The following is a 17,111-nucleotide window of genomic DNA, read 5'->3' as shown; positions in this document are numbered from 1 at the left end:
AATAATGCCCCTTTCACCTATGGAGCCTGTGACTATCCACACACCAGGCATGTCTCTCTGGTGGCATGTATCAGCAAACAGACGATCAAAGTCTATACTACTCAGACATAATTAAAAATTTTGGTGTGTTTCCTTCCAAAGATGTGTGTGTGTGTGTGCGTGTGTAGAAATGTGTGCATGTTTCTAAGCATTTATAAATAAATGAAAACTAAATGCCCTTCCAACTTCTCCAATGAGGTGAAAATTTCGAAAAATGGTAACAATAAACTTAGCCAACACGGCTTTGACCTCATTTAATTGGTGCCCCAGAGACAGAGAGCCAAGCAGGGCCAAACCACACAGTGATCTGATGGCCATTTAACTGATGCACATGTTTCTGCCAGGCTTTTACAGTGGGGGAAAGGAATGGGGGAAGCTTTGCCAAAGGAAAATAAAGCATCCGACCCCAAAGGAGCCAGCACAAAGGCTGCCCTGGTAGAAAACAAGCCATACTGTGTCAACAAACAGAAAATGAATGGGGCCTGTCATGAAGCTGGAATTTGGGGATCTTTGCTTTCCAGGCATTTTATGGTGACAACAGAGAGGCAAGAAGCGAGGATAATTCATTTACGTTGAACTGGCACAGTGGGATCTCACTATGGAGGCCAGCCTTTCCCTAAAGCCCATGGAGCCAGCCACACTGAGCCCAGGAAAAGGAACCTGCCCTTTCTGAATGTTGGTGTCTTCCTCAAATTCCTGGGTTGGAATCCTAAACCCTAACATGGCATCATCTGATGGAGGGGCCTCAGAAGTGATAATCTGTGAGATGGAGCTCCCATGTTGAGGACTACTGCCTTTATGAAAGAGGCCTTAGCTGGGGCCTCAAGGATGGCCCTGTCAGGTAGGTGCCTTGGAAGTATGAGGACTTGACTTTGATCCCAGAGCCCAAATAAAATTGTGATGACGCATGCTCATAACTCCAGTCTTGAGGAGGAAGGGACGGGAGGATCCCTGGAGTTTGCTGGCCACCTAGGCTTATATAATTGGTTCATTCCAGGTTCAGTGAGAGAGTCTGCCTCAAAAGAGGCAGATAGCATGCTTGAGGACAACAATCATGTCATTCTCCAGGTTTTAACCACATGAGCACACATGTGTTGGAGCACCCCACACATATTTTTTAGAAATTACAAAGAGGCCCCAGAGAACAGTGGCATCAACTATGGAAGAAGGCATTGCTTGTGAATGAGGGAACAGACCTTCAACAGGGATAGAATCACAAGCATCTCGATTTCCCAGACTCCCAACACATAACAAATAACTTTCTGTTGTTAATAAGCCATCAACCTACGGCATTTTGTTACAGCAGAGTGAACGTGTTACAGGGATTAACAGACTTGGAAGCAGGATGGACTCCTTCCTTGTGGCCCAATTTGGACCCCACTTCTTTTTTTCCTTGGTAACACTAGAAAGGGAAACATCAGCTTTGACCATGTAAAAGGCAGAAATTTCAGGGCTCCTGGTCAAAAGAGTGGAACACTTGGTGGAAACGTGACATTCTGATGGGCTTCAAAGATTAAAATATTATATAATACTGCCTCCCCTCTTAAGAGTTAATCCAGGTGAACTTGACAATGGCCTGACCAGCAGTCCACACCCCGTTTTATTCACCCAAAGTCATGCCAAAGAGAGAGGAGGAATAATTATCCCCTTAGTGAAATCATACACTTACCTTCCCCAGAAGCCCTCTCTCAGCGCAGTGGCTTAGCGCCTGCACCATGCAGCCTGCCCACATTTCTTATTGAACTTCCCTTTTCCTTTTCACTGTGACCTATCTCTTTTTCAGGCACTACCCAAAAGCCTAAGCACGTTTCCTGGAAGCTTTCTCTCAAGCCCACTTCCCCTTCTGCCACACCACTGCTTGCCGCTCTCCAATGTGGAACGTGCCTGCTTTTTTGGGCCCTAACTCAAAGGGGTTTTTCTTCCCTTTCTTCACATTCCTCCTCCTGGCAGCTGCCAAGATTTACAGCTTGCCCATCCTGCTGTTTTTGACCTGAGATTTTAATAAAACTGTCTTTGAGTTTCCTCCTGAGTCCCTCTCTAAATTCTTTTATTAGCAAGACTACTAACTCCCACAGGAGCCCAGCTTCCCTGGTAATAGTCTCACTTGCAAAGTTTGAAGGAGTCTATAGTCATTGAATAATCAAGTCCTGAGTGAAATCCTAACTTCATTCTCTCTGATACCAAATCTGGACTCCTTCACTTCCTCAGGGACGATGGGAACTGTAGGATGGAAATTCTGCTCAAAGTGTGAAAACATGAGTGTCTACGGCAAGTCTGCTAGACCAGTTCTCTTCCTTCTTCCTGGGCACAAGAAGACTATACTTCCCATCTTCTACTGTAGTGCCACTGGGTCATATGACAAGTTTATCTAATGAAAAATGGCACAAAGACACACTCTGTCCAGGCTTTGGAATTTTCATTCATGAACGCTCTCTTCCTTCTATATGAAAAGACTATGTAGTGTAAGTGTGTGTGTGTGTGTGTGTGTGTGTGTGTGTGTGTGTGTGTGTCTCAAATGTGAGTTCTCTCCTTGAATAGTTTCTAGCATTTGTCCAGCTAATGCATTCTCTGGGAGGCTCAGGAGGTCCAGCCTTAATGGAAGAAGTTATGTCACTGGGGTGGACTTTGAGGTTTCGAAGTCTTACCACATTCTGAGCTCACTCTCTGCTTCCTGTTTGTAGTTTAAGATGTGAGCTCTCAACTTCTGCCTGCATGTCTGCTGTCTGCCGCCACTCTTCTTAGCCATGATAGACTCTTCTCCCTCTGGAACAGTAAGCCAAATAAACTCTTCCTTCTCTAAGTAACTTTGGTCATGGTGCTTTATCTCAACAATGGAAAAGTAACAAACACACACACACACACACACACACACACACACACACAGAGTAAGACAATGACAAAAGAGTTCAAAAGAAATTATCACAAGGTATATTATTATCTCAGGAAGATGCTTTAAATAAAAGAATAGATGATAAAAAATGTTGATCAACTGTGGATAAAAATAGAATTGAGAAGCTACAAGGCAAAGGCACCCTATGCAATGCATGAAAGACAAAAGAATTCAGAAGACCCTTGCAAACACACAACCAGGGAAGGATGGACATCTATGGTGCCAGACACAAAACCAAATAAACCTACAAAGCAACATGTAGAAGCAACTAAGCCTATCTTCTCTGTAGGAAACAGGTAAATCACATAGACAGGTGAATCATGGACGAAAACTCATGATTATGAATGATGGCTATCTTAGGGTTTCTATTGCCGTGAAGAGACACCATGACCACAGCAACTCCTATGAAGGAAAACCTTTAACGGGGGTGGTTCACTTGCAGTTCACAGGTTTAGTGCATTATTGTCACAGTGGGAAGGAAGCAAGGCAGCACGCAGGCAGACATGGTGCTGTTGCTGACAGTCCTTACATCTTAATCCAAAAGCAACAGGAAGTGAGCTGTCTCCCTGGGCATGGCTTGAGCATATATGAGATCTCAAAGCTCACCTCCACAGTAACACACTTCCTCCAATAAGACCACACCTACTCCAACAAGGACACACCTCCTAACAGTGCCACTCCCTTTTGGGGGCCATTTTCTTTCAAACCACCACAATGGCCAAACTTTCATGTGTCATCATGGAGTTTCAATAAGAGATCATTTCACAGTCTCCTGGAAAAAAATTTATGTTATGATGAAGCCCATCTATGGCAAGAGTGCCAGCCCATTAACTTGTCCTTCAAGCCCGTTTCTCTCTGCTCCCATGTCCACGCTGTCAGCAAACCCTACCTGATAGGAATTCCAACCATGCCCCATGGTTGTACATGGCCAGTAGGACACTTAGTCATCTCTGCCTAGTCATTTCTGGGTCGTACGTCCTTCGTGACCCATGCCCCGTGGTTACATGGTCACATAATCACGTGAACATGACCATGTGATCTCTGTGAGTGGGCCTTTATAAGGCGGCACCATGTTCCCCCAGTCTCTTTCTCACACGTGTCCTTTCACAGACATCATCACATCTGTCCCTTTGTCCTGATGAAACTCTTATTAGTGGATTCTGTCATGTGTAGTGACTTTTCCCTTGGGGCAAGAGCACCTCAACAAACCATCACCCTGTTTACCTGTGCATAGCCCTCAACAGACTCGCTTGAGATCTCCTGCTACATTCCAACTCTGAGATCAGACTATGGCCTCTTCACTTGCATAGATAGCCCTTGGCTTGAGATCCTGGGAGAAGACTTCTTTGTCTTCTACCCACATGTAGAGATAATGATCCTTGGGCTAGCTTGGAAAGCCAAGTATTAAAGATTTTCTAGCTGCCCATCAGCCTACATGGCTTGAACATATGAAGCACATAGTAACTTTAGCACACCTGAGTGGGCACACCTTAGCAGGCTACTGGAATCCAAAATAACTGTATTGTATTTGAATAATTACACAGTTGGGGTCTGTCTGATATTTATGGATACAATGTTATATTCTGTAGCAATATAAATGTGTATAAATATATAACTAACATTATATATATGTATATATATGCATACATATATACATATATATGTTAGTAACTATGGAGGAATAAGACTCTTATGGAATCAAAGATTCACACACCTTTGGACCAGGAAACTTCATTTACAGGTGTTCTGCAATAAAACTCACATGTTTTATTTATATGTTAGCAGAAATGACTCAGAATTTTCAGACATTTTTTAAATGTTTTTAACATTTGTTTTTTAAATTTTCCATCACTTTTGAAATTATTTTATGTGTATGTGTGTTTGCTTGATTGAATGTGTGTGCATCATGTGCCTGCATTGCCTGCTGAGGCCAGAGGAGGGGGTAAGGTCCCTGGAACTGGAGTGAGAGCCATTATCGCAGCAAATGCAGGAGAGGGTAGGTGTGCTAGTAACTTTACTGATGCTGTGATGAAACACCGTGAAACTTATGGAAACAAGGGTTTGTTTGGGCTTACAGGTCCACAAGGGCAGCTAGAGTGTGACAGCAGCTGGGGGCAGTGGGAAGCTGAGCGATCACATCTCAACCACACAAAAGAACAGAGGGAGTAAACAGAAAGTCCAGCGAAGCATAAACTCTCAAAACCCACCCCCAGTGACATACTTCCTCCAGTGAGACGCCAACATCATAAAAGGTCCACAGTTTTCCAAACAGCACTACCTACTGAAGACCACAAATTTGTATACATAAGACTATGGGGGACATTTCTCATTAAAATCACCACAAGTAGTCATCTGAGAACTGTGTTGTTGTTGTTGTTGTTGTTGTTTTGTTGTTTTTAAAGAAAAGGATGGGGATGGGCTTGACCCAGAGCAGAACCAATAGTTGCGCCCGAAGGAAAAGACTGGGCAAAAAATGGAGTAGTGGACCAAGAAGCCAGTGGCTGATGCAAGGAAGTCAAGGAAGGGAGGGGGAAGAAGTGAGACTGGGTGGAAGGAGTACAGTAAAGAGATGATTTCAGAACACATCAGGAAAGCTGGACCAGAGAGAAAAATGGCAGAGACCAGTTTCTGTAAGTGTGGAATAGAAGGGAGGTGGGTGAAGGGGGCTGAGGAGTAACACAGACTTGGGGCAGGGTCCACGGAAACTAAGAACTAGCCAGATGGTACATGTCAACTGAGCCTGAGGACGGCAGTGGGAGAGAGAGACACAGCGACACAGGAGTTCGTGGCCCGTGCAGGTTAGCTCGTGTGAACTAGGGAGACACGCCAGTGGTGACTGAGTGTGACCAGACAATAGCACACTTCTGTGCTCTGTGCCCTGGGTGGAGTCTGAGCTGAACAGAAGCAGAGTTGTGACACCAGAGGTCCACAGGGCTGTCACCTAAGGACTTTAGAACACAAGGGGAGTGCTGAAGCCCTCCCTACCCTGCTCACCCCACTTGTCCTCAACAACATATGCCCTCAGCTAATTTTTCACCTTAGTTTGCATGTGGGAAAACAGAAGCTCGGGGCACTGAGGCAGCTGGCCCAGGGCCACCTGATTCGAAGGCAGCGTAGACAGACATGGGTCGGCCTGACCTCACTCTCCACCAGCTGGCCTCACGGAAAGTTTCTAAATAACGAAATAGTTCAGCTGAGTAAATCAGGCCAGCGTGGTGCCTGCACTGTCTGGGAATACAGACGCGGCATCTGGAATTCTATTTCGGAGCCCCATCCTAGAATACCCTTCTGTCACCCACTGCACCTTCCCGATGCTGGAGACGTTGACATTTATATTTTTAAACCTTTTTTTGTTAAAATTAATGCTATCTTTCTCAGGTGCAGGATCCCACCCTGTTGGAGCACCTGTAATATGTTGTAAACAACAAAAACAAAAAATATTCCCAGCATTACATAAGACATTAAAACTGGAACAAGAAAAAAAAAAACTTGAATTGAAACCAGTTCAGCCCCATCCCTAATCGCAAATGCTGAACAATGCACAACCCCTGTCTCTATTCAGAGTCTTCCAAGAACAAAGGAAATTGTCCCCAAATAAAGCAATAACCTAATACCATATTAATAATAACCTTCCATGTGTAAAACCTCCTTAATTCTACAAAGCACTTCACATCTGCCATCTTGTAGGGAGGTGATTTCAGGCACAATTGTAGTTATTAAACAAAACCAAGAGTTTGTTATAAGGTTATATTTGAACAACCACCAATCTGCCTTCCACACTGTCGCCCGAGCTAATCGCTCTCCCCAGCCCTGTTCTATTGAGAATGCTTCTGGGTCATGCAACAATTGAATCCTCTCTATTGAAGGAAGTCAGAGGGCTCTCCTGGGCCTGCAAAGTGTTGCAATCTGGCCTCTAAGGTTTTTCCAGCCCCATTTTTCTCCAGTGTTGCTAAGAAGTGACAAAATGTCACATGGCCAAGGACACAGGATCCTTCAGACATCACCCACCTCTGGGCCTTCCCAAGGTCTTCTCTACCATGTCCAGCGAAGATTTGGTCTTTTCTTTATGATGCTTGACCAGCACATGTAGCCAGGACAGAGTCAAATGAAGCACAGCCCCCTGAAGGAAATAGACAGTGCTGATCTACACTGTCCTCGCCTCAGGCTCGGCTGGGGGCAGAAAAGGAGGCTGGAAATAAGGAATCAATGTTACCAGTGCCTCAAAGTGCTAAGGCAGGGTTGGCGAGAGGGCTCAGCAGGTAAAGGCACTTGCCGCCAAGCCTAAAGATTGGAGTTTAATTGCTAGACTCCACATAATAGAAGGAAAGAGTCAACTCTCCTGTGAGTGTTCTTTGACCTCCATGGGCTGGGCACATGCAAACACACACACACACACACACACACACACACACACACACACACAAAAAATCAATCAATCAATATAATAATTTTTTGAAGTACTGAGCCAAAGCTGTATTCTGAAGAACTATGAAAACCCATCTACAGCTTCAATTATTTTATAGCACCCGTTATAATTTTATTCAGGAAATGGAGGCCAAGAAAGGGGAAATATATGCCAAATGTTACCTGTGAATGATCATAGGCTGTAACACCTGAACCACACTCAACACTATAACCCTTCAATGTTTACTCTCAGGAGCATTTTAAACAGTGTGTGTGTGTGTGTGTGTGTGTGTGTGTGTGTGTGTGTGTGTGTGTGTATAAACATACGTACACATGCATGCTTTCCCACAGATATGCCCCCCGACATACTTACATACACTGAGGGGATGGAGGTCAGGCTTGGGAATGCAGAAGGGCCATGGGTACACTGAATCTGCCCACAGGGTTTGAAGCTGCTTAGGCAGCTAGAGGAGTTTCCTTTCAAAGGAGGGACAGCCCAAGTGTACAGGTGGCTGGTGGCCTCTGGAGCCATGGGAGTGCAGATCAGTGGGAATGGGGTACCTCTGTGCCTTAGGACAGATCCTTGTAGAAGGCAGAGTTATTCCAGAGCTCTCTGAGAACAGGAGTGCTGGGGACACACCTTCAAGGGAGTACAGCCATAGCTGTGGAGGGATCAGGACATGGAGAGTGAGGGAAATTGGATGTAGATACATCTAGTGTAGGAAGGAAGCTGAACACAGTACTTTATCCTGAGATGTGTCCAAGGTGCCATGTTGCTTTTTCCTGAGAGACTGTGTTTCCAGCCCCCTGCCAGGGAAGGAAGGGACAAAGTTCAGGGAAAGTTGGCCGTGAAGGAACACAGGAAAGCATCACGAGTCTGTGGGATAAAAGAGCAGGACCACTTCCCTCTCAGGGTTTTGGTGGTTTCTCTACAACTGGGAACAGTCCCTACCATGGGAGCCTGGATGAGCCTAATGAGAACACAAGGCAAAAGAAATCTCCCACAGCGTGAGGCACAAATGGGTGTTCAGTGAACATCACCATGTCTTCTCAAGCTTCCTGTGCCTTCCCAGGCTCCAGTCCATACACAGGAAGTTCTCTAAGCTAAGGACCAGGGCAGAGAACGTCAGGGAGCCTGACGTCACCCGAGCATCAGAGTCAAACCAAGGCAGCAGCTACACTGGCATGATCGTAGTATCTGCCCAGCTTCCAGGTCTCTACTGTGCTATCATCACCCTGAGCAGTCTTAGGAAGCAGGAGCCAGGCTTCCGTCATTAGTGAGGACAAGAAGGAAGTGGATGGATGAGAAGGTCCCTGCTTCATCCACCACTGGTAATTAGTACAGTCCTAAATTAGAATCCAGTTCTTTCGTTAAATGAATAGCTCCCTTCCCATGATAGACCTTTTCCCTTAAACCAGTGGTTCTCAACCTACCTAATGCTCAGAGCTAAATTTAATACAGTTCCTCATGCTGTGGAGACCCCAATCATAAAATTAGTTTCATTGCTACTTTATAACTGTAATTTTGCCACTGTTATGAATGCGTAATGTAAATATTTTTGGCGATACCTTTAAAAAGAAATTTCTTAGTACTAATTTAGAATTTAGATATGGCTATATATCTTCCACAACATAGATCCTACTCCCTCATGATACATTAATATAATATTTGGACTATCACACTAAGCCGCTCATTTGCAAGATGCAGGAAGATTTGAAAAGAAATATAACTGTAAAGCCTAAAATTTATCTGTGGCTAAAATTTCAGCCATTTATACCCATAAGTCTCCCTTTTAAGTTAATTTTGATTTTAATAGAAATCAATCTCTTTCTGACACTGTTGATGTATATTACCCCATTGAAAATTCTGAAAGTAAATAAAACATAGAATTTAATTAAAAATATTTTTGGACATAGAGGTTTGCTGAAGTGACCCACAAGTTGAGCACCTCTGTCTTGTACCCTTAAAATGTCTGTATGAGGTATTATAGGATAGTGATGACCTGAGGGAGTTTCTTAGTTAGGGTTTCTATTGCTGTGAAGAGACACCATGACCACAGCAACTCTAATAAGTGAAACATTTGCTTGCAGTAGCTCACTCACAGTTTCAGAGGTTTAGTGCCATCATCACGGCAGGGAGCATGGTGGTGTGCAGGTAGACATGGTGCTGGAGAAGCAGCTGAAGTCCTATGTCTTGCAGGTAACCGGAAGTTGACTGAGACACTGGGTGGTATCCCAAGCATAGGAAACCTCAAAGCCTGCCCCCACAGTAACACACCTCCAACAAGGCCATACCCACTCCAACAGAGACATACCTCTTACTAGCGCCACTCCCGATGAGATTATGGGGGCCAATTACATTTAAACTACCACAGGAGGATTTAACAATGTGATGAGCTCATCTTGTTTGTTAACTTGACACAACCTAGAGTTACCTGGGAAGGAGGAACTTCAGTTGAGAATTATCTCAATCAGATTGGGCTGTGGGTTGTTTTCTTGATTATTAATTGGTATAGGAGGTCCCAGCCCACTCTGAGTGGTACCATTCTGTTCTAGTCAATGTTGTATTGCTGTGAAAAGATACCATGACCATAGCAACTCTTATAAAAGAAAGCATTTAATTGGGGCTTGCTTACAGTATCAGAGCTTTAGTCCATTATCAGCATGGTGGGAGCATGGCAGGCCACAGGCAGACATGGTAGCTGAGAGTTCTACATTTGGGTCCACAGGTATCAGGAAGAGAGAAACTCTGGGCTTGGAATGGGCATTTTGAAACCTCAAAACCCACCCCCTAGTGATACATTTCCTCCAACAAAGCCATACCTACTAATCCTTTTAAATGGTGCCAGTCCCTGGTGATCAAGTATTCAAATCTATGAGCTTATGGGGGCTTTCTCATTCAAACAACCACATAGCCGTAGGCAAGTGGGCCTGGACTGCATAAGAAAAGGACCTGAAGGTCTATAAGCAAGTTTGTAAAACAGCATTCCTCCACAGTCTCTGCTTTAGTTCCTGCCTTGAATTTCTACCCTGGCTTCTCTTGATGGCAGGCAACAGCAACAGAAATCAAACTAAAATGATTAGGAAGGTGATGTTTGCAAGAGTGAATCTCAGAAGATTATCAGTAAGTTAATTTTGATAGAAGAAGAACATTAAAATATACCTAACCCGAAGCTCATTCAACTCAACTCAACAATGGTCTATCAACAGCCTCGATTTTGGCTGGTTCCTCACCTTGCAGTATCTAAGTTGGGTCCAGGTAGCAAGAAAATGGAAGTCTAAGACCCTCCCCCAACTCCATTAACACAGGGACCTCCCTACAGAGGATCCACCCACTAGACAGCAGGGCAGGTGTATAAACCATCTGTTTTTACTCCCTGAGAAGGGCACAAGCCCAAAGCTTCTTTCTTTGCCCCAGCGAGAAGCACAAAGCCACTGTCATCCATGTGTAAGAGGTCACTTTCAGAATCATAAGGACCAATTCCAGAGTCCTTCAGAATATCTCATCCTGGAGATTATTAATTTGGCCTAGTTTGTTGGCAAGAGATGTTTGGAAGGTTGCCAAAAATTACATGGCAATTAATCAACAGGAAATAAAATAAACACAAATTGCAGATTCTTATCAGAAAATGGATGCCCTGGCATCTTGCTTCTTAAAGACATACTTGCTGTGTTATCCCAACGGACAGCTCTAGCTTCTGTGGGTCAGTTCTGTAATAAATCACAGCAAGTGACATGTTGAAGAACCAACTGGTCAACCAGAGAAAAGGAGGCAGAGGATGCTGAGACACCTGTTGAAGAAATGAAGGTTCTGCCCTGGATGCTCACGGTCACGCTGAATGCTTTCAGTTGTCTGAGTCTTTGCTGCCACGGAGCCAGTTCAAGAACCCCCAGCAGCCCCAACCTGACTTCCTGAAGTCTGCTACTCTGATGGAAAATCACCTTTTGTGCAGCTCTGATCTTATTCTCCCCAAGCATAAAGTATTCACAAAGGCATAGTCACCCAGATGCCAGGTGCCACAACATAAGCTGGTAGTACTATAAGCAGATGAACTTGAGCACCTGAGATCTAGATGACAGATCCAGGAGATGATTCAGTCAGTAAAGTGCTTAGCACTCAAGCATGAGGACCTAGGTTCAAATCCTCAACACTCACATGAAAAGCTGAGTACAGCAGCACACACCTATAATCCCAGTGCTCAGAAGATAGAGACAAGAGGATACCTGGGACATTCTGGACAGTCAATCTAGACAAAAGAGTGAGTTCTGTTTTCAGTGATAACCAGATGTGGAGAGTAGTAGAGATTGACACTCAATACTGACCTCTAACTTCCACACACCCATGAACACTAATGCCTATATTCCTGTACACATGCATGCATGTGCGCACACACACACACACACACACACACACACACACACACACACACACAGAGCTGGGTAATATTGTGCAAGTTCCCTATATCCTGACCCCCAATTTCTTCATCATAGTAGTACAACCATCCCACCTCCCCATGGGTCTGTGACATGATTAAATAAAAGAAGAAAGGAAGGGAGAGAGAGAGAGAGAGAGAGAGAGAGAGAGAGAGAGAGAGAGAGAAGAAGAAGAAGAAGAAGAAGAAGAAGAAGAAGAAGAAGAAGAAGAAGAAAGGAAGGAAGGAAGGAAGGAAGGAAGGAAGGAAGGAAGGAAGGAAGGAAGGTCAGGCAATCACTGGCATTCATTAACTTACCTCTATTTGAAATCATTTCATTTCTTCCCAGATTTCCCGTCTTGTCTTCATGGAAGTCTGACTTTTGGTCCTCATTGGAACATCTTGCATCTAGAGGAATACACCAGCTGACTGTGAGAATGTCCAGAAACCTGAGGGTATGGTTCTTTGAAATCTGATTGAGCTCCAGACACTCCAGGAAAAAGATTCTACAGCTTCTGAAGTCCAGAAATTTCTTCCATCTCTCTTATCTGACCATCTTTGTTCCATCCCCATGTTGAGATCTTTGGGTCATGTTATAGTTATGTTTTCTAATATGGTTGCCACTGGCCACCAATGCTCCTGAGAAGCTGTATTGTGACTACTCCAAACTGGTGCACTATGATATCTCCTTCCATTTCCACTGGTCCAGTGATGCCCATCTTTCCTGTGTGTGTTTTCTAGGCTATTATCACACGCTAACACCAATTTCATCACTTAAAGTAAACTGTGTTCTTTCAAGGTTCTAAAGGCTACAAGTTCATCATGTGGCAGGGTGACCTTAGGGGTGTTGAGATGATTCAGTTCCTTGTATCTTCCATTGTCTAGTAGTTTCCAGCAGTCCTAGGCTTGTGCCTGCATCATTACAACCTATATCTCTACATCTACCTGGGTAATGCCTCTTGTGCCTGTTTTTCTCTGTGTGTTGTACACGGGCCTTGGTTATTGTTTGAAGACTTGTGTACATAATCTAACAGGATGTCCAACCTTTGGCTTTTCTGGGCCACATGTTATGATCTCATCTTAGGATCCTTAACTTAAAAGTACAGTTTCCAAACGAATTAATATTCACAGGTACCAGGAACTTGAATGTAGACTATGTTGAGGATAGAGGTTGTTTATCATAAAACTACTCTACACCAGGAACTTGAATGTAGACTATGTTGAGACTAGAGACCATCTACCATAAACCCACTCTACACCTTTCTTCACTGCTGCTCCTAAACCTTAGTTCTGTCAGGTTGAGTCAGTGTTTTGAAGGACAGGTACCTATTCATTTCCTTATCCCATCACTAATGCAGATGGAAGAAAGGAACCTTTTGCTAATGGACAACCAGATGTGCATCCTCACGACACAGGAGGATCATCCTGGGTTCATGAACTAAATTTTTTTTTCTTTTCCTTGAAATATCTTCATTCACCATTCTTTCCTAATTTCTAAAGCCAGGCCTGAGCTGTAGGGTAAGCCAGACTCTGTCCTTTCTCCAAAGCGCCCCACCATTTCTGATCTTGGGAATTAACTGTCCTGGTTTGCATATCTGGTCTTTTATCACTTTAAAAATACTAAGACCGACAATTTTAGGGAAACAGGAGGAATACAAAATGGTTTTGCTTTGGATAATTGCCAAGACAAAAATAGACACAATCTAACAGTATATGTTTTCCCCTATTGTCTAAGAGAATGCATACTGTGGGTGCAGACGGGCTGTTTGCTGGGACAGAACATTGTAAATATCATTCTCTTAACAAAGAAACATCTTTTCCTGTGCTCCTTAAAGGATGTTATCTTTGTCCTCCTGCTGCCTTCAGCTTACATATCCGCTCTGAAATGACACAGGCCTGGACTGTGATGTACACTGATGGTTATTGTCTGTAGTGTACTTGGGTGCTCTCTATCTCACTTGGACATCAGCTCTGTAAAGCCCAATACTACTGACATAAACTCAGTGTCCTGTACTTGGCCTGGTCCAGACATGAGATAGGTAGGTGTGTGTGTGGGTGGATGGATGGATGGATGGATGGATGGATGGATGGATGGATGGGTAGGTGGGTGGATGAATGGGTAGGCAAATGTATAGGAAGGTGTGTGGGCTGGTGGATATATAGATGGACAGATAGACAATTATTTGAGAGTTCAGGAAGTTTGATTGGTCTAGATGAAACACCCATGAGTCAAATCCAGTCCCCTTCTAAGGTCCTTATGTCCTGCTCTGAATGGGTCTCACAAAAGGGAAGGCATAAACTACAGTTTAACCTAGAAAGGCAAGCTACCAAGAGAGCTGGAGAGTAAGGTTGGAATCTGCTATGCTGGGAGGTCCATCAGACAGCTATGAAGGAAGGAAGGCAGGGTTGACACACTCTATTCTCACCAACCTTGAAGTTGGTCTGATTGCTCTGTCTGTGTGACTAGAAAAGTTGTTTAGCTGAGTGCATTATACCCTGAGTGGCCAAGTGCATACAACTTATGAAGGGAGCCCCTTAATACATATTTAATAAAGCTGTGGACATTCAGGCAGCAAATCAGCGGTGTCAAATGTGTTCACTTTAGGTGACTGGAGCTGTCTGTTGGCAAGGCTGACACTCCTCTGCAAGTCACACACACCATAAACCATCTCAGCAGAGGGGAGAGGACTTGTCATGTCCTTACTCTATGGTGATGGCAGAGAGTTTGCAATAACACATCATGGGTAGATGCTCGAAAGCTTGAGACATCAAAGAGAGAGAAGACAGGAGGAGCTCAAAGAAGTGGTGATTAGGGGAGAGGGGTGACTCCACGGGTAAAGGCACTTGCCACCAAGCCTGACAGACTGAGTTCAATCCCAGTGAATCATCAGGTAGCAGAAGAGAATCAACTCCTACAAGTTGTCTTCCAACCTCTAAACACACACACACACACACACACACACACACACACACACACACACACACACTACACACACTAAATAATTAAAAATAAACAAACAAATAAATAAATAAATAAATAAATGTAAGAAAACTAATTTTTTTCAAGACAAGTTTTCTCTGTGTAACAGCCCTGGCTGTCCTGGAACTCACTCTGTACACCAGGCTGTCCTTGAACTCAGAGATCCACCTGCCTCTGCCTCCTGAGTGCTGAGATTAAAAACATGCACCCCCATGCCTGGAAAAGAAACTGTTTTAATGCAGTAGTGATGACTGTGGAGAGAGTGGACAGGAGACAGGGCAGCGTGAAGACCATCTTTATAATGGCTGTGACAGTAACAATGTGAAGAACTCGTCCTGGTGAGTGCTTCCTGTCTGCCAAATCTTTCTCTGAAGTCATCGTGCGCACTTCATCCCTACAACACCTCCACGAGTGTTTGCTTTTACTCCCCTCATAGAGAAAAGGAAATAGTGCCTTAAAGTGGTTGAAGTCACAGGTCTATCAAATAGCTTGAAGGAAAAGTAGGAATCCAAGCAGGCTGAGCTCAAAGTTGTGACGGTTAAGACTGACAGTCACTTGATAGGTCCTAGGATCACCTATGCAGCAAGCCTTTAGGTGTACCTAGGAAGGACTGGTTCGATTAAGTTAACTGAGGTGGGAGACTCACGCTAAATCTGGGTGGCACCAACCTAGGGCCTGGGATCCTGGACTGAAGGAGATGGAGAAGGTGAGCTGAGCACCAGCGTTCACCTCTCTTCGCTTCCTGACTTCAGGCGCTGTGTGAGCAGCCGTCAGAAGCTTCTGATGCTGTGCCGTCCCCACCACGACGGACTGTAGCAAACTCCTCCTTCCTTAAATTGCCTTTTTTAGGTATTTGGCCACAGCGACAGACACATGACTAGCACAAAACCGTCCAGCGTTGTCCTTAGAGCTTAGAGATGTTGAAGGGTCACAAGCCAGCTGGATTCCCATTCCTTCTCTCCACCAGTTCGAATGAATGCCCACAGCAGAGGCAGGCAGCCATGAAGCTACACCCTGCTTCCCTAGCGTGGAGACATCACTGGGAAGCTGTCCCCCAGCCCCCTCCCCTTCTCTAGGAGGCTCGACCTTGTGCCAGTACAGCAGGTAGGCTGAGCATCACATCCAGGCCAGGCTGATTGAAAAGGTGTCTTCTCCATACTCTCTCTTCACTTCTTTGTCCCCCTCAGAAGGCCTTTATTCAAAGGCAGGGGCGCTATTCCCTGAACTGTTACTCAGGACCATTATTTAGGTAAGAAACAAACATTTGAAGGAGTTAAACTAACCAGTTGTCCAAGGCCCTGGATGGAATAGAAATCTGTTGATATGTTTTATTAGACCTAGGAATATGTACTCTGAGGCACTGCCATCAGAATAGAATCTGTCACATGAAGTTACAGTCAGGGGGCATTTTATATTCTCTGGGACAGGGTCAAGAATATATCCCATAGGGTTGTGCCCACGTTAGAAGATTTAATACATATGGGGCGCTGGGCTCCCGAAAACACTCAGAACTGGCAGCCACTATCACATTGACTTTTTGTGCACCAAGTACAGCCAACTTGATTTTGGTTCACTGTGGGTTTGAAGCAACCTACCCAAGTCAGCTTTATTTACGTAATGAAACATATGAGCACACGTTTTATTACATTCAAGGTCTGTTCTATCCAAAGCGGTGGCTGGGCTGATTTTCTGTTCCCATTCAGCTCTGGGATCTAATGTGCGAGCATATGGCACTCAGCTCCCTTCTGGCCCTGCACTGAGAAACAGCAAAAGGGGAGGATTTTTCCAAGTCTGCGAGGATGCTGTGTGATGCCCATTGGGGCGGTAGCCCAGCATCACTGAGGACACAGTGTCTGTTCTCAAAGGTGAAGCAGTTGGTGTTCCAAACACACTCTCTCACGCCAAAAGTTAATGATTATCGAGAAAGTCTACAGTCCGGCATGTCTGTAGACTGACAGAGCTCACTTATAAAGAGACCTACTGACAGGGACGGTGTGTCAATCCCTGCTCATTCATTGAGCGGCTACTCTCCAGCTCTTCCCAGATTCATTAGATAATTTGCATTTTAAAACTTTAATTTCAAAATAAATATGCGCTCACAGGAAGCTGCAAAAATATTGAAGGGAGGATTTGGGTGCCCTTCTGTCTGTCTTCCCTGATAGCAGGATAGCATGCAATGATGCACGTGTAACAGAACTGTAAATGTACACGGGCACAGTCTACAGCTCTGAGGTCACGAATCTTTTGACCTGTATGTGTGTGTGTGCTTGCAAGTGTTTCTATATGGTTTTCTCATCTACGTACTTTTTTGTAGCTATCCACACCATGCTTCTGGTATCCTTCCACTCTAAAATGTGTCCATCTTCCGTCATGGAAGATGACAAGA

Source organism: Peromyscus eremicus, chromosome 14 (assembly GCF_949786415.1).
Source record: "Peromyscus eremicus chromosome 14, PerEre_H2_v1, whole genome shotgun sequence".
Lineage (NCBI taxonomy): Eukaryota > Metazoa > Chordata > Mammalia > Rodentia > Cricetidae > Peromyscus > Peromyscus eremicus.
This window is presented reverse-complemented; position numbering follows the sequence as displayed.